Source organism: Herpailurus yagouaroundi, unplaced genomic scaffold, assembly GCF_014898765.1.
Source record: "Herpailurus yagouaroundi ecotype Mexico unplaced genomic scaffold, PumYag 166, whole genome shotgun sequence".
NCBI lineage: Eukaryota > Metazoa > Chordata > Mammalia > Carnivora > Felidae > Herpailurus > Herpailurus yagouaroundi.
In genome coordinates, this window is record NW_024412407.1 from 11033744 (window position 1) to 11056951 (window position 23208).

General features: G+C 39.3%; 2 long non-coding RNA genes across 2 annotated transcripts in view; one reads left to right on the forward strand and one right to left on the reverse strand.

Annotated features, from left to right (window-relative positions):
- Nucleotides 1-439: 439 nt before the first annotated feature.
- LOC121038707 (uncharacterized) lies at nt 440-21091 on the reverse strand. Its single transcript, XR_005794459.1, has 3 exons — nt 20945-21091; nt 17720-17807; nt 440-551 (listed from the first exon to the last, which is right to left on the reverse strand). It is a non-coding gene; the product is annotated as an uncharacterized LOC121038707 (long non-coding RNA).
- LOC121038705 (uncharacterized) overlaps nt 14987-23208 on the forward strand; it is an 87445-nt gene continuing 79223 nt past the window's right edge. Inside the window, exon 1 of the long non-coding RNA XR_005794456.1 lies at nt 14987-15070. This is a non-coding gene — a long non-coding RNA (uncharacterized LOC121038705). The remainder of the gene's footprint in view (nt 15071-23208) is intronic.

Consider the following 23208-nt stretch of genomic DNA (forward strand, 5'->3'; position numbering starts at 1 on the left):
TGACTTCCAAACTGTGTGATCTTACACCAGTTGTATTGACTCATAGATGCTGTGTTTCCTCCCTTGAAAAACTGAAATAATTGTTTCTATTTTAGTGGTTGTTGTGAAAACTGAATATAATGATGAATGTGTGTAATAAATATCTTAGCACATTATTGGCTTTCAATAAATGGAAGCTTTTATTGCTACTATCTCATGAAATGATCTGAGGTCAGTCATGCACCAAGCCAATTTACTTTTGAATAGTGCTTGCATAAGCCCAATTTCTGAGCAGGTAATTTGGCAACTAGCAAGCATACTAAAATACAATACGTATCATATTTTTAATGGTCTGACTCCTTTCCTTTCTTTAAGAATAAAGCAAGAGATAATTGTGACTCTGATTCCTGTTGTTTCTTGATGTGGCTGCCAGATTGCATGGCAAGCCCGTAGGCGGGAGTCTGTCAGTAATGGTCCAAGTGAGTAATAAGGTGCAGTCATGTCAGAAGCGCAGAGCATCATCTCATAGTTGGGCGGTGTGAGGTCAAGTGGCTGGCTAAGAAGGTAGCATTCTGTAGATTCAAAGCAGAGAGAAAGAAAAATAGTTCTTTCCACCCAGGAGGCAATATGAAGTATACCTGACTGCATGTTATTTTAAAAAATACTCTGGAGCTAAGAGAATATGTCTCTGAGGCGAAAAGACGGATCAACTATGGGAACTTAAGTCAGCAGCAAAGAAGTAAATTTTATCATAAATGATTAAATATCCGACAGGACTAATTTTATTTATTGCTCGTTAGATAGTATCTTTTTAATCTAAAACAAGCTCCTATAATAAGTTAGGTGCTTTGGCAAAAGGATCTAAAACACTTTCAGTTCCACTTCTATTTAGGCTTAAATCACCCTCTCCTTTACTTCAATTCTTGATTAGAACTCTTAACGAAATTACCGTGTCTGGTATATACATCACCAGCTCCGCTGGAGATACCAACACCTGAAGGCAAGTGTGTATATGTGCTTGCGTGGGAGTATATACGTGCCTGCGTTTATGTTTTCATGCACGCATACGGTGTTTCCTGCAACTACTGCTCTGACCCTGGGGGAGACCTTGAATCCTCTTCCCTTTTACATAACTGAGATAACCAGAGGTTAATCTGCCTCTTCATCTCTTGCTCTAACTGGGACTAAAGCAGAGCTTGGGGACCCACCGTGTTTGAGGGGTTGCAGGGGAACCTGGGACTCTGCTGTTGTGTGAAATGGCCCAATGCTGAATTAGTTCTATATTGACTAAACCCAGTAGAATACTTTGATATACGAACTCATCCAGGTCTATTTGTAGTTGAATCCAATCGGAGTCAATATTGAAGCTGGTTTCTTAGAGCTACCTTATATCTTCCTTGGAACCACCCCAGAAATATAAGACACCTACAGATTGAAGGGGTCTCAGTATAACTACAGCAGAAACAAACTCCTTAGGCTTCCTAGAGCAATTCATACCAAATCCCTCCAAAGGCAATGGTAGGGGGATAAGTTTCAGAATACTTTCGGCCCCATGAGAATCATCTATAACTATGCTGTCAAAGATGGTAGCTACTAATCCTCAATCTCTATTAGAATTACATTTTAAATTAATTAAAGTTAGATAAAATAAAAAAATTTAGTCCCTCAGTTACATAGACTACAATAGTCACATGTCTATGTATTAACACAGATGTAGAACATTTCCATAAGAGCAAGACCAAAGTTTGGGGTAAACTTCAAAGTTAGTGCTTCTTGCGGGCTTCCAATAATCCTTTGTTGAACAGTTGAGTAATTCATCGATTTTCTACAACTGCTCAAGCACCTGCTGCCCCTTCTGTGATGCTAATCAGGCTTCTAACTACTCATGCAATATCTCCATTAAACTGTGAGCTCTCTGAAGGCAAGCGCTATGTCCGTCTAGTTTATCATTGTATCCCTAACATCTGGCATGCCTAGAACATAGTTATTGTGCAATAAATATTTGTTGAATGAATGAATGAGTGAATCCTAACCTTTCTTGTATATATCACTCATGGATAAAATGCCAGTTCCTTGGGGTTAGTGTGAGGACTAAATGAAATAGCATAAATAAAGTACCTGGCACGTGCCTGACACTTAATAGGTGTTCAAATACCACTTCCTCTCTCACTCTTTGATTAATAGAAGCCTGGGTCTCCTGGATCTACAGGTCAGAGGGACTTCTGGTCAAGCCCGTAATTTCCCTGGGTCTCAGCTGTTGTGTTTCCTTCCCTTTGATCAAAAGCTTGGCTTAAGTTATTAACTACAAGGGAAAGAGATCAGAGTTCAGTTCTGCTATTTGGCACTAATGCAGCAGTTCTCCAAGGGAACAAAGTACTAACTCAGAGCAGTTAGCTTCATAATTCATTCTAGAAATCTCTTCCAGACTAAAATTCTGGCCTTTTACCAACCATCCGGTTCATTCAGCCTTCTCTTCTCCTATCAGAATTCTTAATGCAAACGGTGCCAGCAATTAAGTGTCGACACCATTCCTACAGATTCCTAGACATAAATTAGCACCGCAGGGGCAATTGGAGGGAGAAATTTGGACTGAATAGTAGTTTAGGATGAGCGCTTGAAGTCTTTTTCTTTGTCCTTGCTCTCTGTGTTCAACTCTCCCCCTAAAATTCTACCGTTGTGTATTTTAGAAGTAGAGAGGGATGGCAAAGTTTTGTTTAGCTTAGAGGCAGTTATTGGAAAAGCCAATTCTAAGACGTACAAAACAAAAAAGGGAAAGGAAAAGACCCTGAGTGTTTTCCAGGGTGGTTCTAAGTATTATGGAGCATGTTGTGGAAAAATTCTTAGCCATCTGCTAACGGATATTAGTAAAAGTGGAGACTGCGCTAAATAATAAAGTGTCGGGTTGTCCTTTACAGAAAGTTAATAAAAAGAAGGAAGTGAAAGACTGCTCATTATTTTTAATGACTGTGCTTTCCAGCAGAGTGCCTGTGTCTCCCTGCCTTTACTTTCTGCCTTCTTTCAGTTCATTATAACACACTAAACTACTCCTTAGAATGATAGCTTTGTTCCGAAGCTCGGAGTTTATTAAGAGGCTCTCAGTCCCAGGCTGACCGGTTGTTAATCACAGTTCCAGTGCCCAGGTGACGATGCAAAGGTGTGTCTGTGACACTGTCCACGGAGCAGTCACCAGCCATGACTGCCCTGGATTTCCTTCAGAGCAGGTCCACGTCGTCTCAGGGATCCAGCTCTTAAGTGCTTCATTGTACTTGGTGGGTGATGTAAGTTTTAGCCATCCATAAAAGTAACTGTTACCAGAAGAGTTCCTCTCATTTTGGTAAACCAGGAGAGAATATCATGTGGTTGGTAGTCTTGGTCTTTGAAAATTCCACATAGATGTAATATTCCTATCACACTTGCTGTTCTGGTTTTATTAGTTCCCCATACACCATTTGAATGTATGAACTTAATGCTGTACATTTAGAGTAAGTAGTTTTCTGTATTAACATCTTTGGCTATCAACGACCCGAGATCCCCCAGAGAAATTAGGGAAATGTGGATAATAAATTCAGTAATAGTGAGATAGAGAAAACAAGTAATCCTTTATTTAACGATGATGCCAAAAGAAGGTAAACTCTTTAATTTAGGCACATATGTGTTTCAAGAAGTAGTAGAGTATTGAAAGCCAACAAATATGAATGAAAATACTTACACAGAGAGAAGGGACGAAAATTCCAGCTCTAAACTCTATTATTAGGTTATACCTGCTGTCTTTGTTAGGTTTTTCTTTTTAAAAAGCCATGTTTCTCTTTCTAAATAAGGGCTAATTTGGCTGTGCTCTGGAAAGCCCTTTGAACTTTGTGTTCACAAGTCCTTGTGTTTTGAAAAAGAGATACGTGCTCCAGAGAGCGCCTGAGATGGGTAAGTGACACCAGGCCCTTGAGTGGGTGGGGTCGGAGCAGGAAATGTGGCAGCAGCATTTTCTCTGAACTGACTGGGATTTAGTCCCTTTGACATTCTTCAGGCAAAATAATCAGACATTTACTTATTTATATACTCAAGAATTGGAGTGACACTGCCTGATTTACTTGCGTTTCCATGTGAGCATATGTGTTTTTTAAACAAAATAAATGTGTCTTTTTGCCAAAAGTATTCAGGCACTGTATCCTTAAAAAAGACTTGCTAGAAATAAAGTATATGTTTATTCATTAGCTGTCAAGCACTTCTGGGCTTGGTACCCACACAAACATGCTGTTTAATGTGGAGTTTAATAACATTTATACAGAACTGAGCTGACTATCTTGGTGGAGAAAAATCCATACTGTCCATACTGACACAACATGATGTTTTGTTTGTCTCCATCCAGGAGAGGAGAAGTTTGACTAGGACTATCCAGCTTTATCTAAACACTGCCATGCTGTTGATGATGATGATGATGATGATGATGATAATAATAATAGTAATAATGCACTTTACTGTCATTCTAGAAATGAAGAATGAAGCCAGCCAGCCAATATGAAAGAAAAACGAACATATTATAGTTTTCTCCAAAGCCCAATAGAGATTTAGTCAGAGCTATTTTTACCTTCTCCCCAATGATTTAACTTTCTTGTCTCTTGACAACGATCTAGCGTTGTTTGATCTATGCAGTTTGAAAGAGACACCGTTGATAAGCCGCTGAGCAGAAAACGAATTAGGAAAGAAAGAGTTCATTGGATTGCTGGAAAAATAACAAAGTGAACAAAGGAAAGAAAGCAAATGTTCTGTTCTGTCATCGACCAGGCTTACACTGCATGGAGGGAGTTAACAGTCATTTCCCCAAGGCCAGGCCTGCTCTACTTGACTTGTTATTAGAGTCCGTAGGAAAATCATCAGACTTGGCTGGGACAACACGTTCTAAGAACTGGTGATGTGAGAGGAGTAGGGATGGTTCCATGGAACATGAGGAACGATAAGAGGCGACACCTGGGGTGAGAGGGCGAAGAAATAACATTTAGGAGCAGTTAAGTGTTAATCGCATTGATAGTTAAACTACTCTGTTAGGGGTTACAAATTGAGAAGTTGAACTGCATTTCTGTTTCAGGATGGTAGGCTTTCCTGAGTCTTGTGGGACAGGTCTATGATTTTCTAAGTGTGTACACACACCCCCATGTGTCATTGCATGTGTGCAAGAGAGACTGAAGAGAAGGAAGAATGGAGAAGAAAGCCGTTTCCATTGCATACATCTCTGCTTCGAATTGTAGCATTTAAACAGATAAAAAACTATTACCAGTAGATTGGGATACACTGTCGTCTTGAAAACTCAGTTTGCTCATTTATGGGAGGCAATACTAACCGACTCACAGCTTAGTTACAAGCATTGAGTAAGAGGATACGTGTAAAGCATACTTTAATATCTCTATAGGAACAAATAAACATTCCTTTTTCACCTCTCCACCCCAAGATCTATCCTGATAACCACCCCCTTTTGCAACCTATCTAGGACAGAACAAACAAGAAAATAATCCACAGTAAGCTACTGAATGCGAGAACTAAATGCTTATCCTACCTGTACCTGAATATATAATGAGGATTGGGTAGGATAAAATAATGGAGAAATAGGTGTTCAGCAGATTATTGGTTTTCAATTTAGATTCCTATCTATTTCACTCTGATTATTTTGGCTGGATGCCCTAGGGTAGCACTAAGGGGACACATTGCTACAGTAATAAGCCCAGATTTGGACTAAGAATAACTTTTAAACAGTTCTACCTCTTTCACCTTTTCTCGTGTCAAGACTATTGAGCTCATTAGTTTAAAGTACCAGCATGAAACAGAATTCCTAAAAACAGATAATGTTATGAGCCTTGGGGAAATACTCTATTATAATTTGCTCTACAGATACATTTAAAAAATAGCTCTACAAGAATTATTGCTCAATTATAATAAAATTCCTATGACGTTACATGCTGTATGTTAATAAGCGTGAGCTCATTTTGGCCCACCTGTTATTACAGTGAACACCACAGTGTTGTGGTGAAGGGTCAGACAAGACCGGAACAGAGGATGTAGGTAACCAGGAAGCCAGAACTCAGAGCGGAGAAGTTAAAGACAACAATGGGTCTCCACTGAGAAAAAGAAGGGAGGCTGGGGGGTTGTGCAATAAAATTTCTTTGTACTTTAAAGCTTCGCTTCCTGAAAATGTTGCAATACCATTGCTATCTCCAAAAGCCTAAAGTTCTAGGCTTGGTAAGGAAGGAGTAAATGGAAATTGCATAAAGATCATTTTCTTCCTGGAACAACATAAAAATTTTGGCTGCCTTTTCTGGCAGAGAAATGTTGAATTATATTCCTTTTTCATATAATATATGGCTTTTCTATGAGATAAGTCTTTAGGGAAATGAACCAACATCCTTTCCCACCCTTACAAGTTGTCAGATTATTTTGTTTTGCAAATTTGGATTTGCTAGAAGTTATCCACTGAGATGGGCCAAGCAGAAAAAATGAAAGTGTGTACCACACACAATCATAATCAACTCAACATAACTGCAATTTCCCATGGAGCCCAGACTGTCATTTCCCAAATGTCATCCATCAGGGGTCAAAACAAGTTGAGACTATTTGATTTAATATTATCTGATAAACAGGATCAGGTCTGGACAGTACCCTAAAGAAAATTCTTTGGGGGGGCAAAAAAGCTTCACCCAGAAAGGAATAATGTTGGATAAATTTTACCTTTCCAAGTCAAATTGAACTCATTGTGGAAGATAGTTGATCTACTGGATGAATAAAACAACTAGATTCTGGTTCATTTTTTCTTAAGAACTCCATGTCTGCATACTTTCTGCCAGGTTTTTACAATATTATTGGAAACACATTCCAAGTGGTTATCCATATCCAAAGATTAGAAAATTCTATATTATTTGCACTGTTGGTCCATTGCTACTGTAGAAATGATTTGTTTTTCTGTCTATAATGCCTCTAAATTTTATACTAAAATGCTCCCCAGGAAGCTTCTTACATACAATGGACAATCTCTGAGTTGCTCTGTCAATAATAATGTAAAGTAGATTAGCAAACTACTTTTCTATTAATAATTAACCATTAATAAAAAGGTGCATTAATGGAAGACTTGTGACTAAAATCTTGGAACAGTTAATCCATTCGTTATATCATAAAACCTCATCTGCAGTTTGATTTAACACTGTAACCCCTTAGAAACTGGTCTGCCATACAATTGGATCTTAATAAGTATTAGTGGAATGAATGAATACATTGATGAGAGTTTATGAGTCTAATAGCTTTATTCAAAATGCTGTTTTGTGAATTACCACCCAATTTGTAAGTGCCCTTTCCTACAAAAATGAAGAATATATGGATACTGCCCTGATGACCTTACAATTTAAGTGGACGGAAAAAACATAAATCGATGAAACAATAAAACCACCAGCAGCAAGTCTGGCGTTAGAAGAAGACAAAAGATGGTGTTATGAGAACTCAGAAGAGAGAGATGATGCTCAGCTGTGGTTGTACCACCCCAAAAAGAATATCTCAGTGTGGTGAGAAGAGCTAGCATAAAGTAGGCATAGACCCTGGAGCTGGACAGCTGAGATCAAACCCTAGTACAATCCGGCAAAGTTGGCCGTGTACACTGGTGAAGTTACTTGGCCACTCTGGGTAAAATGGTGATAATAATAGATTCTGCTTTACAGAGTAGTTGTGAAGATTACCCCAGTCCCTATATGGATTATCCTGATAAAGGCACAGTAGCAGGCTCACCTCTACTACTGGTGATCTCGTTCTTACCATACTTGGCAGGCCTTCTTTCCAAACGTTAGAATGTTGAAATTATTCAGCTGTCACCACTAACAGCATATTCTAGAAGGAAATGAATGTCAGATCACCTTGGAACATGTAATCCTGGACTCTGCCAATAGCTACTACAGCCAGCTGCTGAGGGAGTCTCTTCTTCAACGCAGTGTGGGTAGATCTGATCCTCAGCAGCATTTCTATAACCTGCTGGAAGTCCTCACAACATTTGCAGTGGAACTAGCATGTTGATACTTCATCTGGCCACCAGCACACTTGACCAGAGCGTAAAACCATGGATGGAGGGTGGATGGGAGCTGAGAAGGGAGGGTCTCGATTCTTAGATTTACAAACCTGTGTTGCTCATTCAAAAAACCTCTCTGATAAATACAACTTCCCTTCATGCCTTCAGGGAATGTTTTTCATAGGATGTGAAGAATTTACGGTGAAAACAACTTCATCTGAGAATCTAGGAGGCAGCTAAGCCCCAACATTCTTTACTTACTCATAACTTTCCAGGAACTGCAGTTGCAATGGCTTGATTCCTGAGACCATGGCAGAGCATTCCTCACCACCCTCATTGAGTGTAGAAAGAACGTTAGTCCTGGTCATTGAATTTCTTCTGATCGGAAATCTTTTATCCAGAAATCTCTACCCCCAAGTCGGCCTTCCATACCAGGCACGAAGACCTGTCTATATACACTCCGTCCAATTCACTAACTTTTGGGGGAAGACAGTAGAGCTATAGAAATAGTAAGTAAATATTCTTTAACATTAATGGCACATTGGGGCACCTAGGTGGCTCGGTCAATTGAGCATCTGTCTCTTGATTTTGGCACAGGTCATGATCCCAGGGTTGTGTAGTGAGCATGGAGCCTGCTTACGATTCTCTCTCTGTCTCTCTCTCTTCCTACCTCTGCCCCTCCCTTGCTCATGCTCTTTTTCTCTCTCTCTAAAAAATAATAAAAAATGAAATAAAATTTATAGCACCATAGAATGTCTTCTTGTGTAGCTTCATTACTGAGCAGCAACATAAGAAATTACTGGCTCCTAACAACAGGCTTATTTGTGCTTTTCCTTCAGTTGTTAAAAAAAAAAAAGTGAAAGAAAAATAGTGAAAATCAGAATATGATTGTTTATAGGTTTAACATCTGGGAAATTAACTTGCTTTCGGTGCAATCATGTCAGTCAAAATGAAAATTAAACTCATTTTCAAAGCCAGGTTTACCTGAATTCAACATACCCTCCAAGACTTAAAAAATAAGAATTAAAACTGGTACCACTGTTGTGTTTAGCTTCTTATAAAAACTGTTGTGTTTACTTTAAAATTCATTTTCTTCCAATCAGTTTCTTCTTAATGAAATACAGCATGCGTTTATATATCTGATTTTCAAAGAAGGAAGACAAAAACTTAGCTTATATTACAGGTGGCTGATTTTGTTTCCTGCCACTACAGAGAGAAAATTCTTTGACTGCTAAACTGTTTTACTTTGAAGTGGACAAGAGAGGGCACTCATGTATTTCATATATAATTGTGCATAATTTTTTTTTTCAGCTATTAAAGGATTGACTCACAATCCTTATTGCATTTTTAAAAATACATTTTAAAAAGGATTGGAAAAAATACAAAATTAATATATAACATTGATACAAATATACTATTGTTTATCAATAAAAGGGAGCAGGAAAAGAGAATTTTTGGAAGATAACCGTATACATCTCTTTAAGGGGATTTTGACAAACAAACAAACATTTTTTGCTACTAAGCTTGATTTTAATGCACTCTGAAATGAGCATGCCTTAAAAAAGTACTATTTGTCTGTTTAATCAAAATTTGGCAGAAGCTAGATTGTTACTTAAAAAGAATGATGTCCTTTGGCTGATAACAGGGAATTGCCAAAATTTATAACTGAAAAGAATGAGGTCGTCTCAACTCAGTTGTAAGGAGAGGACTGTACCCTTTCCAAAGGGCAGTCTAATGCCTTCTTTGAACCAGCCCACTGAGCAGAAGCCGGGGCCTCCTAGCACAGGCCGGGAGGGAGGTGAGAGGCAGAGCCTGCTCTGAGTCCTTGCTGTAAATGTCACTTGGTGCCCCTGCGCCACTCTATTCCACATCCAAACCATCTTTCTGCAGAGGGTCACAGAGCCTGCATGTGGGTGGATGCTTACACTTTTCCCAGCATCATTTACCCGCCAAGTGTTAAATATAAAATCCCAGCCAAAGCCTTCAGACAGACATTCCTGGTGGACCTCAGAAGGGAAGGAGCCCCGAGGACAGCATACTTATCCAAAGATCAAAATGTAGGGCAAACAGCCAGAAATCATCGGAGGCTTCAAAGCAGAGAAAGAAATCAGGCATTCCCCCCCCACCCCCACCCCCACCCCAAAGATAAGGGATTATTCATTATAATCTTTTCCACAAGTATTTGGTTCAGAGTTGGAGAACAAGTCATAACTTTTGCTACCTTTAAATATTCTAATGTTTTTAAATTCTTAAGGTCTTGCCTCTTATAATGTAAAACACTCAAAAGCACAGAGAAACAGTGCTGTCTCCCCCGTTAATTTCAGTTTTTAGCAAAACAGAGTGCTCTGCAGAGATATAGACGCATTTGTGAATTTGATCTTGTTTATTGATCCTTACATGATTCTCCTAAATTGTCATAATAGCAGCGATTACTTCTGACGCATTATCAATGGGAAATGAGGATTCAGGACAAATAGAAGCTGGTGGTGATGTGAAAGCTACATCTATTTATTCATTCAGGCTTACAACAATGGGCAGTTGGAAACAGTGAATGGGTGGGAGTGAACTGACTCAACATTTATTGATGAGCTTACTGAGTGTGCGTCAATCACACAGGGTCATGAAAAGAAGAGATCTCGGGGAAATATGAAACAGAATCCCTATGACATGTTCTGTGGCCACCATTCTCAAACTTTTGGTCTCAGAATCTCTTTATACTTTTAAAAATTATGAGGACCCTAAAGAGCTTAAGTGGGTTATATCTATCTATATTTACTATAGTAGAAGTTAAAAAAAGATTGAAATGTTCAATTTAAGGAACAGTAATAAACATTTTCTTATATCCCTCCCCCCACCCCGTGCCATACACACACAAAAATTACTTGTAAGAGTAGAATTGTTTTATACTTTGAACATCTTTGCAAGGTCTGGCTTAACAAAAGTTAGCTAGATTGTCATATCTGCTTCTTCATTCAATCTGTTGTGATGTGTTATTTTGGTTGAAGTATATGAAGAAAATCTGGTCTCACACATACAGAGTTGGAAAAGGAAGGAGTATTTTGATAGCCATTTTAGATAATTATGACTATCCTATCATACTATTCAAAAACTGGAAGTTTCTTAAAGATTAGTTACCATATAGAATCTGACACTATATTCATGATTTTTTTTGCACTCTGTTACATTGGCCTATCTTGCACCTTGAATATATGTGTTTTTATCCATGCATGATTTTTATAACATAATGGTTTGCTATTTGGAACATAGTGGTCATTCTTTTATGCAGATCTGCCAGATATACAGTAGAAATCTCCACTATGAGTGTATACTCATGAGAAAATGAGCTTTTGTAGGCAAATAATATACCAGCATTATTATAAAAATTATATGACTTCACAGATTCCCTGAAGGTATGTCAGGGGACCCCAAAGGGCCAGGTTCTTGGAAAACAGCTGCTCTCTGCCTTTTTTTCATCCAGGGAGTATAAACCTCTTCCTTCTACTCCTATAGGTACCTTGCTATCACCTCTTTGAATTTCTTTTGATATATAATACATGTGTCACACTTTTTTTCTCATTTTAGAATCTTTGCTAACTTCTTGACTTTCAGTAAAATTTTAGTTTATTACTTTTGTTAAGTTTATTTGTTTTTGAGAGAGAGAGAGAGGGCAAGGGGTGGGGGGGAAGGAAGGGGAAGGAGGAGAAAGAAGCCAAAGCAGGCTTCACGCTTACCAGCACAGAGCCCGACATGGGGCTGGATCTCATGAGCTGTGAGATCATGACCTGAGCCAAAATCAGGAGTCAGATGCTTAACCAACAGAGCCACTGAAGCACCCCTAAAGTTTTAGTTCAGATGGTGCTTTTTCCAAGCATTCTACTTTGACCTTTAATCTGAATTAGGTTCCCTTTCCTACAGGTATTACTCAAAACATGATTTGTCTACTTTCCTGAAGTTTCTAAATAGATTGAAACCCCTAACAGGCAAGGATTATGACCTTGTCTTGATCATTATGTAACATTAATAAAGCTGGGGTTTTTCTTTTCCATTTTATTTTATTTTATTTTATTTTTTTTTTAACATTTATTTATTTCTGAGACAGAGAGAGAGACAGAGCATGAACGGGGGAGGGGCAGAGAGAGAGGGAGACACAGAATCGGAAACAGGCTCCAGGCTCTGAGCCATCAGCCCAGAGCCCGACGCGGGGCTCGAACTCACGGACCGCAAGATCGTGACCTGGCTGAAGTCAGACGCTTAACCGACTGCGCCACCCAGGTGCCCCTTCTTTTCCATTTTAAAGAATAAAAACCAGGAAATAATGGTATGGGGTAGAGGTAGAGATGTTTTTTATGCTACCTTAGATTCTATTTCCTTTGGTCTAGTATTAGATTCTTAAACTACTAGAATCTAGTATTAGATTCTTCAGATATAGCTCAAGTATATTATACAGAACTTTCTCTTTGTAGGCAAAGATAATCTCTCTGCTAAATCCTCCAATTCTGCAAGGCACAGGTCAGCCTACACAGTCTTTTAAAAAAAAAAAGAAAAAGTGCTCCTGACCACTTCCATCTCACAGCTCTTGCTCATTCCTTTGAACGTACATAGCCCTAACATATTTTCATGCTGTAGATTTGGCAACTTACCAGTGCTACCTTTTAGTAGTGGTTTTTTTGGGTCCATATTTCCCCCACAAGCAGTGAGCTTCTTGAAACGTCCTCTTTATCTTTGGAGCCTCCCCATAAAATTCACATTTCCTGACACACAGCAGATGATTAATAATTAATTTTAACTGACTGGCTGATTTGTCATTGTGATCTCAGTCTTCTTTCCTAAAGGACCATTCCAAAATAATGTATCACTGACTTTGAACTTGCAGTACGGTCTTCTATTACACTTTGATCTGGAAAACCTGCAAACTGCAAGGCAATAGTTGTCCATATAAGAAGAAAAGCACACCCTTGTTCAAACTGTTCTTGATTTCATTCACTGAGTACCTTCATCAAATTGAATAGGCCTGTGCCCCAAATAATGTGTTTTTTCTGGAAACATCTCATTGTGCAAGTAACAGTTGCACATAACAGAAAAGCAATTCAAAACATCTTAAGTAAAAAGGAAATTTATTGGCTCATACAGTCGTTAAGCCCATGGGTGGAGATGTTTGCATTTAAGCCTGATTAAATCCAGAAGCTCAAACAATAATAGCAGCTTATCCATCTCTAGGATCTACTAAACATCTATTTGTTTTTTCATCTCTCTTCCTGTTGGCCCCATTCTCTCATGCCTTAGGATCTCAATGAAGGTCTGGCCTCTGTGCTTAGAGCCTACAAGCCTCAAGAAATAAACACACTATCTCCAGCATCTACTTTTGCAGTCCCAGTGCAAGCACACCGATTGACTCAGCTTATGTCATGTGACCATCCCTTAGCCTAATCGTTATAGATCAAATAGTAGAGTGCCATGGTTAGATAAACCACGATCCTATGTCCCCTACCTTCACTCCCCGGCCAGCCCTAACCAGATGGGATAAGAGTGGGGTAAAGCCTAACGGAAACTGACATGCTAGACCAAAGAAAGATTATCATTTATGTCAAGGTTCAAAGATTTCTCTGTAATAATAATAAATTGTTGTTTGGGCAAGACATGAAGTATTTAAAATTGGATACAAAGAAAAACAATGTTTGGTTTATCAAATAGGAAAAATATTGGTTACTTGGAGAGAGAGCAGTATTTCATCTTTAAAAAAAAAACTAGATTCAAATTTGGTAGAGAAAAGATATGAACTTATCAACATATTAGCTGTGGGTTGTAGGCAAATCATTTACCCTTTTTTTTGAAATGTTTATTTATTTTGAGGGAAAGAGAGTGAGGGAGAGGCAGAGAAAGGGAAAGAAAATCCCAAGCAGGGATCCTCTACGCTGTAAGAGCAGAGCCCAATGTGGGACTTGATCTCATGGTTCATGAGGTCATGACCTGAGCCAAAATCAAGAGTTGGACGCTTAATCCACTGAGTCACTCAGGCACCCCAAATCATTTACCCTTTCTGAGTTTCAGTTTCCTTTCGGTTAAATGAAAGAATTTTATATTTTTGTTTTATGCTTTTAGGGAGAAAGATAATGTATTTGAAGTACCTAAAATGGACCTGCCATGTAGTGGTTCCTTGATACATGTTCAATCCATCATTCTCTATTATTTTCCTTCTCTCTTTCCCCTCTTCTCTACTGCAAAGGATGAGGCAAAAGTGACCAGCTTTGGAGCATTCAAGGTCCAAATACACTTGTCACCACCTGTCCTGTCACACTTGCTCTAAATTAGTGGTTGTCACCTTAGGTTATACATTAGAGTCACCTGGAAAGCTCTTAAAGCTCCTGATGCCCAGCTGCACCCTAAACTAAGTCAGAGTCTAAGATAGGGACTCGGGCAGTACTTTTATAATCCTCTGGGTGATTCCAATGTATAGTCAAAGTTGACAACTCCCTAAATTCCTCAATTCTTTTGGCATTTGATACACACGTTAGTGGTAAATTATGTTGTTAACATTTTCCAAGTTTTGGGTTGTTTCTGTATTAACCATGTCTTTTGCTTTATGTATTCTGATGCTTTGAAATCTGGGGCTTTGTTGACGCTGGAGAGACCACCTCCCCCAGGTGTAGCCAGTTCCTAGAAATGTTAAACAATTGCCCTGCAAGAGTGCTTTTCAAAAACAAACCAACCAATTCAGAGCCCACCCCTCCAATCACTTCCTTTGTTGGGCTTTCACACTCTGAAAGTAGTAGGTAGATAGATAGTAGCTACGTAGATAGATAAGTAGGTAGATAGATGTATATCTATCTACCTACACCCCAGGGCCAGGTACCAGACAGCTACGGAGAGCGCCTATGTCTTAAATATGCTAACATTATTCAAACTAGTCAATCCTAAACCTGCTTACCCAGCCTCACCTGTTTCTTCCTGGAGGAACTGCAATAAAGCCTCTCGCCCACAGTGTCTCTACCTCCCTGCCTCCTCACGGACGCCTTCCTGGTGTGGGGTTTCTTGACGGGTGTGCCCTCCCCGCTGCTTGGGAACGTGAGTAACACGCTCTTTTCAATGGCAATCGCCTCCCGATCTGGTGGTCTTACTATGCAGCCAAGTTTCTATTAATCCCCATCTTTGTAAGTTCCTTCTGTCAAGTGGACTACAAGCACTTTGAGGGAAGGGACTACATTTCACATTTTCTTTGTGTTCTCATAGTTCTGAATTGAGTGTGGTTAGTGTTGGCTTTTCGATAAATCTTTGTTACAGGATTCAATTTAGGACCTATGGATATAGAATATTGTGTTAAATTGAAAAGTATTCACTGGAAAAGCCCAAATATTTACCTAACGTGAATTGCAATCCATGTTAGTTCTTCAGGAAAATTGGTACAGGGCAACGTGAGAGACTAATATTAGGAGTTTCTAATGAACTCTGTCTAGTTCTTTCCTTTGTATCTCTTATTCATGTTCTCTTAAAAAACAAAAACACCTAGGCTCATGATTTGATGTTTTCAATAGCCTTTTAAAAACAGGTTCTCACTTGCTTTGAAAACCAATATATCCATGAGGCCGAGAACAGGTTAAAACCTGGTCACCTTATTAATACATTTAGTGGGGGCCAAGATCAGGTTAGGACTTGGTCACCTCATTATTACCTTGTTGAGGCACCTCCAATTTAGTAGCCAAGCAAGGTATTAATGAGGTGGCTGAGTTCTAATCCACTTTTGGCTCTAGGAAAGGCACAGCGTGTAAGGCAGGTTAGGACATGTTGTGAAAAATCCCCATTAGATATCAGTAATGCAACTTAACTATAAAAATAGTATGGTCGCAAGATTATTAAAAATAATAATGCGTTCTTACCATACCAAAACCTAGCATTGTCCTAGAAATGTCATTTCATACCCAGAACAAATCTGTATGGAAGATTCTATCGTTATTTGGAAGTGAGGAAATTAAAACTCTGAGAGGTTAAGTAACCTATCTAAGGTCACACAGCGAATTATTGGGAGAAACTGTCTGCCTTTTAAAACTGTCTGCAGTCACGCCCCATTCTCCCCTCGCCAGCCTTGGCTTATTTGGAGAACACTCCCCAGGTGATTTTGATGCACAGCTGGACATGAAAAGTAATGAACTTTGGCAGTATTTTATAAACTGTGGGTCATGATGCACTTGTATGTAATGGAGTCAATTTGGTGGTGTGCAAAAACCACATAAAATTAAACAATATAAAATGGAAACTATCAGTGCATCACATGTAGTAAAGGTATATATTTTTCAAGAAGCTCTTGCTACAGTTTTCTATGTATACTGGCTCTGGATGAAAGTGGATTTCTTGCTGTGCTTATGGGTTCAAAAGCATTTGAAAGCTAGTCTAGGGATTATGAATTAGCACTACAGGCCAAAGACCAGACGGTAACTCTCTTGGAGGAGAGCCGCGTATTATTGGAACCAACTACCTAACCGATTTCTTGTTGGAGAATCTTTGAAGGGAGGTGAGGGGGCAATTAAGAGCTGTAGGAATGGGATGGGGCAGGCTTCTGGGATAGAAACTGCTCTGTAAGAAGAGAATGCCTCCCTTATTTGTCCTTCAAATGTAGAAAGCCTCATGGTTCTTGTGGTTACGTTTCTCTACTTATTAGGCTAGAGGGTTTTCAGCTAACATGGCTCATGCAGAGACATGTGACTTTGATTCTTACATGATAAACCCGAGATAGTCTGAATAAAGCTGGCTTGCTAGGAGTTAGGCTCGAATCTTCGCATGGCAGCAGACGAGATGTTTCTGTATTTTTGCAGCTGCCCCTGACTCTGGTTTGAACCAAACCACTATCAGCTGCAGACCTCACACCACTGTAGTTTTTAATACTAATAAAACAAATGTGGTTTAAGAAGATGGGAAAAATAAGTTTTACCAAATGTTGCAGTTTTGTTTTTTCTGAATAATATTTCCTGGTACTTTGGGAAGTTGGTTTCACTTTGAGCTTTAACTTCAGGGAGTTTCTCTGAATTATTCCCATTTACAAGTTGACGAAGCTGAACTAGTATAACCTGAGGTACGAGCGCGCACTGTCAAAATTGAGGTTTAACAAGGTAGCTGTTACTTTAAAACCAAACAAAACAAATGCCAAACGCCGTGTATTTACTTCTTGGAAGAAAGAACATTAAAAGAATGAAAAGTAATGTTGAGTAAATATTGCTGTCGGTGTTTTCCCGGAGGCTGTGTTGCAAATCCTATAAACATGTTGCCCAACACTTGCTCATCTTGCCAAAACCCCTTTTCCAACAAGGTGCATACACATGCCCCCAAGACTGCCTACACACGTCCATTCTGACCTGAGTGGTTTATAAGTGCTTGTGACTGGAGCACTTCATGTTGCCCTAGCAATGTTCCTGCTTGCAAACGAGGTAGCCATCAAGCTGAAGTTTTCAAGTAGAATCACAATAGGCAACATAGGGCATCTTCTTCTCCTGTCTGGAAAATTGTTACTAACCTCCGACATTAGGTTACGGATTATAGAGGTAAATATTAGCCTGATCTCTTTCCAAACTCTTCCCTGACCCCACCGCAGACGACCTCATGCAATCACTGAAGTTCATGAAGTTATTTATTCCATTCAAAATGTTTCACAGTCTGCTAAGTGAACATGTAGTCATTGAAGTTTTATGTAAAGACCTGTTTATATAGTGTTCCAGAAATACTCACACACAATTGCGCACAAGTAGAGTAGAGTTAAACCACTTCCAGGGTGTTTCTGGTCTTGCTCAGCGGCTGATAAAGTCCCCAGAAGTACCTAATAAATAGGCCAGTAATTTTTGGTTACAAGAAAATAGATTAAAATCCTTATATACTAATAAATTGTGAAGGTTTTTTAGCTTTTTTCTCTTCTCCGCTTTTGATGTAAACATTCATAAGTCCCGAATCGATAAAACCTTTAAAAATAATTCCTTTATTACTAAAAAAAAAAAAAAAATTAAAACTTACCAAGATTTCTAACTTCTGTCAAAGTTTCATGTCAAAATAGAACAATAATAATGAAAACGGTTAAACGACTGGCATGTCCGTGTGTTGGGGGGGTTTGACACAATTTGGATCTTCTGCTGTAGTTGCCACTGTCAGTGTTTTATATGGAATTAGATGCCAGTATGAAAAAGAGTAGAATAAGCTTGCTACTTCTCAGGGCTGGTTATTACAAAGCTGTGAGCCCCCCCTTTTTTCTTTTTTCTTTTCTTTTTTTTTTTTTTTTTGAGAGAGGGCGCGAGTGACGGACAGAGAGAGAGGGAGAGAGAGAATCCCAGAGGGGCAGAGAGTGGGGGTGGGGAGAAGTTGGGCTCACCCCAGGCGCGGGCCCGGACTCACAAACCCGAGAGATCTTGACCTGTGCTGAAATCGGATGCTTAACTGACTGAGCCACCCAGGGGCCCCCAACAATTCATGCGTTTGAAGTGTGGTCAGCTCAGGTATTGACGAATGATCTTGTTGAGTGTACCAACCAAATTGATTGTGCCAGAAGTTTTAATTAAATTGAATACACTCAGATAAAAATCCTTTTATAGATGGAGCAGCTGGGTGGCTCAGTTGGATAAGCGACCGACTTCGGCTCAGGTCATGGTCTCACGGTTTGTGGCCCCAAGGCCTGCACTGGGCCCTGTGCTGACAGCTCAGAGCCTGGAGCCTGCTTCCAACTCTGTGTCTCCCTCTCTCTCTGCCTCTCTCCTGCTCGTTGTCTGTGTGTGTGTGTGTGTGTGTGTGTGTGTCTGTGTGTGTCTCTGTGTGTATCTCTGTGTGTGTGTGTCTGTGTGTGTGTCTCTGTCTCTGCGCGCGTGTCTCTGTGCGCGTGTCTCCTCTGTCTCTCAAAAATAAACATTAAAAAATTACAAAAAAACTTTTACAATGTATATATTCCCTATACCAACACTACCCACAATGCAATGTGTCCATTTAAGCTTTATAAAATCTTTATTTGTTGCGATTTTAATGTATACTTTTTCTCTATACCAGAAATACAGATGCAAGCATTAAACTAGAATATATGTGCTGTTAGTATTTTTTTATTAAGTTTTATTTCTAAGACAAAACAACTCTCAGTATATCACGAATCCAAGACAAAAGAAAGAAATCAAGTGATGCATCCATGGCCTAATTATGGAATAAAAACTGCCAATAGTGACAAGGTTCTACTGAATTTGCTACCCCATCGTAAAATTTATTCGTGAATGTTGTTCCCAGTATCTGTATTCCATGCAAAACTCTGAAATAGTACTTATCACACAGGATTGTGGTTGCTTATTTGCTTGGTTTCCTACAGTTCTTGAGAGAGAACCGTCTTCTATGCCAGTGGCTGGGTATATATTATATATATTATATACCAGTGGCTAACTCAATTAGCAGGGTTTTGGTTTTTTTTTTTTTAACGTTTATTTATTTTTGAGACAGAGACAGCATGAACGGGGGAGGGTCAGAGAGAGAGGGAGACACAGAATCGGAAGCAGGCTCCAGGCTCTGGGCCATCATCAGCCCAGAGCCCGATGCGGGGCTCGAACTCACGGACCGTGAGATCGTGACCTGAGCCGAAGACGGACACTCAACCAACTGAGCCACCCAGGCGCCCTGCAGGGTTTTTTTTTTTTAATTGAGGAGCTCAAACTAACACACCCTTATATATACACATGTATATATAAGTGTGTATATAAGTCCATTACACACAGAAGTATATAATGCCATCCCAGTCACCAATGAGTTTTCCCATTGAAGGCATTGTCCCACCAGAAGTGTATGTGGGTTCCTTTTTTAACAAGAAAAATTGCCAGCAATATCAAGGTGTGCAGGAGTACAGGAAGTCCCTTTGGGATTGCTGAGGGCAGTGTCCTTTTGGAGGAGATTTCTAATAGCTCTGGCTATGAGGAGTGGCCCCAGTGGAAAGCATGTGGTTGCCAGAAAGAAATGATGTATGAGGATTCTAGGTTCATGCAGTGGTAGCTGCTGGGAAACTTGAAGTAAAAGAGATGAATGCCTAAAGCTGCACCCACAGAAGCTCATGCATGGGTAGGGCACCCTTTACCAGATTACCAAGGAAATGGAATCTTCCTTCACAGTAGTGGACAAGTACTATCTCTCGGGATATTTAGAAGAATAAAAAGCCCATGGCACTAAGAAAAGATAAAATGGAGTGAGCCCTTTCAATAGTCCCTAGAATTTTTAGACAAGTGTGTAGGAAATTGGACTTTGTGCTAATAAGATGTGTAAGGATCAAAGAAATTTACAAATAAAAGATCTATGATTATGTTTGTAACTAAAGGTATGAAGCTATTGTGGATAAGTGTGTGTGTATTTAGCTACCAATAGTCAGAAATATATAAAAACTCTACTGCATGACTGAGAATTTCACTTGAAGAGAAGGGTAGTTGTAAAACTGTCACATTTGTAAAGAAAAAAACACTTTATGGATGGCTAAAATAGAGATTTTTTTAAAATATTGGAGTCTTCCCTTCTATAAGAATTACTGACTCATCATTCAACCACTTGTGATTTATTTATTTATTTATTTATTTATTCATTGTCAAAGCAGACAGTGTATTAGGGAGGAAGCCTGTAGTCTGCTGGGACTCTTCATTCCCTGGGACGGAAGGGAGTTAAGGAGTTTGTACTCCTCAATACATTTGACGTTCCAAGAAATCTTATAACAAAAGAGGAAGCAATTAATCTATGAAAGTTTTTTTTTATAAAAGAGAAAGCGCTAATACTTTGAGGGGAAAGAAAAGTTGTCAGGATCAACAGTAAATGCTCTGTGGATGAAAGGCACCTGCACAGCAACGAGGAGCAAATGGGGAGAATGGGGAACAGTGGTCAAAGAGGAGCACTCAGGTCACTGCCGGAGACCCAGGAAGGGTCTGAGGCAGGACAGGGGCAGCAAATACCCTTGATACTCACCCCAAAGGAGGGAACTGGGGGATACTGTCAACAGAATAGAACATTATCACAATGGACAACTGTTGACTAGGAACAGCCAAGGTAGACAGAGAGGTTTACATCCAGGAGTAAAACATTCTTGTGACTTGTCCCCATTTTCACTCTCCAATTCTGTCTTGTGAAAGGAGATATAAGGGGGACCATGTTCAATAACAGGTTCCAAAAAATTTCAGAGAAGGTGAATTATTTACAAAAACTGAGTGTTTACTGGGGCATATCCCTCTAAGCCACACAGTGGCAGTCCTAGGCACAGAGCACACACTCAGTCAAGAGCATTTGAATTGAACCAACAGATGACTGAATATTGAGTTGCCTACTAAAATGAAGAATGAGCTAAGGTCAAATCCCAGCTCTGTCCACTATACGGACCATGCACTTCCAAAATATTTTCATCCTTCACCCTCATGGTAAAAAAGTACTTGTTTTTGTCTTTCAACCAAAATTTATGGCAGATAAAGATCAATGCTATGATTATTATTATATCCATTACCTTGCACAATGTTACAGTTACATAATAGCTATGCAATAAATACTTGAGTTTATTAAGATTAATAAATTGTTTATTCCTGTCTCCTAGTTTTGCCTCCGTTGCTGTGGGATGATGTAAAGTGACTCAAGTTTGATGTATTTAGAGTAATAGTGACTTGCAGGATTTATTTATTTTTTTGTCTGAAAATGTCTTTATGTTAGAAGCCTTCGTGGAAAAAAAAATCAGTTTAATTGAGCTGTAACTCATACACAATAAAATGAAACACTTAAAAAATCTACATTTCAGTACATTTTGACAAATACATACAGGTATATAGCCAGTGCCACAGTCATGATATAAAGCATTTCTAGCACTGTAAAGTTCCCTTATGCCCCTTGGTAGTTAACTCCTTCCCCCAGTTCTTGGCTCTGGAAACTACTTCTCTACTTCTGTCACTAGAATGTGATGTAAGTAAAATCATACAGTATATACTTCCATTTATTACAATTGTTTTGAGATTTATTGTTGCGTGTATCAGCAGTTCTTTATTGCTGACTATTTGATTTTATGGATATACCGTGATTTGTTTATCCAACAGTTGATAGACATTTTTCATTTTGGCTATTATGAGTAACCTGTTAGAAACATTGGAGTTTATTTTAGTGTAAGCATAGGTTTTCATCTGTCTGTGACAAATACCTAGGAGTTGGATTAACAGGTCATATTGTAGGTGAATATCCAATGTTATAAGAAACTGCCAATCTGTTTTCCGAATGGACTATATACATACCGTTTTGTGTTTCCCCCAGCAATGTGTGAGAGTTCCTGGAATGCTTATCCATTTTTTTTTTTTAATTTATATATGAAATTTATTGTCAAATTGGTTTCCATACAACACCCAGTGCTCATCCCAAAAGGTGCCCTCCTCAATACCCATCACCCACCCTCTCCTCCCTCCCACCCCCCATCAACCCTCAGTTTGCTCTCAGTTCTCAACAGTCTCTTATGCTTTGGCTCTCTCCCACTCTAACCTCTTTTTTTTTTTTTTTCCTTCCCCTCCCCCATGGGTTCCTGTTAAGTTTCTCAGGATCCACATAAGAGTGAAACCATATGGTATCTGTCTTTCTCTGTACTCTGTATGGCTTATTTCACTTAGCATCACACTCTCCAGTTCCATCCACGTTGCTACAAAAGGCCATATTTCATTTTTTCTCATTGCCACGTAGTATTCCATAGTGTATATAAACCACAATTTCTTTATCCATTCATCAGTTGATGGACATTTAGGCTCTTTCCATAATTTGGCTATTGTTGAGAGTGCTGCTATGAACATTGGGGTACAAGTGCCCCTATGCATCAGTACTCCTGTGTCCCTTGGATAAATTCCTAGCAGTGCTATTGCTGGGTCATAGGGTAGGTCTATTTTTAATTTTCTGAGGAACCTCCACACTGCTTTCCAGAGCGGCTGCACCAGTTTGCATTCCCACCAACAGTGCAAGAGGGTTCCCGTTTCTCCACATCCTCTCCAGCATCTAGAGTCTCCTGATTTGTTCATTTTGGCCACTCTGACTGGCGTGAGGTGATACCTGAGTGTGGTTTTGATTTGTATTTCCCTGATAAGGAGCGACGCTGAACATCTTTTCATGTGCCTGTTGGCCATCCGGATGTCTTCTTTAGAGAAGTGTCTATTCATGTTTTCTGCCCATTTCTTCACTGGGTTATTTGCTTTTCGGGTGTGGAGTTTGGTGAGCTCTTT